Raw genomic sequence first — 1,138 nt, 5'->3', positions numbered from 1 at the left:
TGTGAAACGAAGGTGTGACAAAACGAGGATGGAAGTGAGTATGCGAGAGAGGAAAATAACAGAGAGAGGTCACTGAACAATTGTATATACTGTAGATAGTATGTTTTATTAACATCATCATTATCAGAATTATACCTTTAGCAAGTGAAATGAATAAAAAAAAAAAAAATAGATTTGCCTCAGAACTAGCAAATTTGCCTCAGAACTAGCAAATAAAAAGAAATCAAAATCGATAGCAAAAAAAAAAAAATCGACAACAGATAAAAAATATAGTAAATAAAAAATGGAAAAAAAAATCAATAGCAAATAAAGCTAAAATCGATAGCAAATAAACCAAAAAAGATCGATAGTAAATAAAAACAAAAAAATAGAATCGATAGCAAATAAAAAGACAAAAAATAGAGAAAAAAAACATACATAATAAATACAACACACGAATGAAAAAAAATCTCAAATCGATAGCAAATAAAAAGTCCCCCCCAAAAAAATAAAAAAAAATAAAAATCGAAAAAAAAAATCAAGATCAAAAAAAAAAAAAAAAAAAATCAAAATCGATAGCAAATAAAAAAAAATCAAAATCGATAACAAAAAAGCAAAAAATATATTATAAAACGACAGCAAAGGAAGAACAAATTTTTTTATTCGAAATCAAAGAAAAAACCAAACCGAAGTCCTCACCACAGACCCCAGAACACCCTCCCGAAACCTCATCCAAGGATCTAATCACATAAAGCAATTATTCCGCGATGCATTTAGATTAACACGAAAGCTTCCAGATTAATTAGCTTATCTCCAAGGCATATTGGTCTGCGTATATACACTAGACCCGCCGAGCAAAGGAAAGGGATAAGTCAGCATCTACCCCTTGGATAATCCCCATATCCAAATCCTCTCACGGATAAATGAGAGGGCATGCGGACGGGAGGGTAGTTGAGATAGTATAAAATCGGTCTCGGCTTCTAGCAGATTCCCCCCCCTGGCGGTCCATTACGCGTAGTATGATCAGGGTGAAGGCGTTGGGGATTCTGTTCGTTATGTGGACTCGCGTTGTTTAAAGAGGGAGTGAGGGTGAGGGGAGGGAGAGGGGAGGGGGGGAGGGAGAGGGGAAGGATGGGCAGGGGGAAGGGAGGGAGGTGAA

The sequence above is a fragment of the Penaeus monodon genome, chromosome 22, assembly GCF_015228065.2.
Source record: "Penaeus monodon isolate SGIC_2016 chromosome 22, NSTDA_Pmon_1, whole genome shotgun sequence".
Taxonomy (NCBI): domain Eukaryota; kingdom Metazoa; phylum Arthropoda; class Malacostraca; order Decapoda; family Penaeidae; genus Penaeus; species Penaeus monodon.
The sequence above is the reverse complement of the archived record's forward strand: the minus strand, read 5'-3'. Positions refer to the sequence as shown.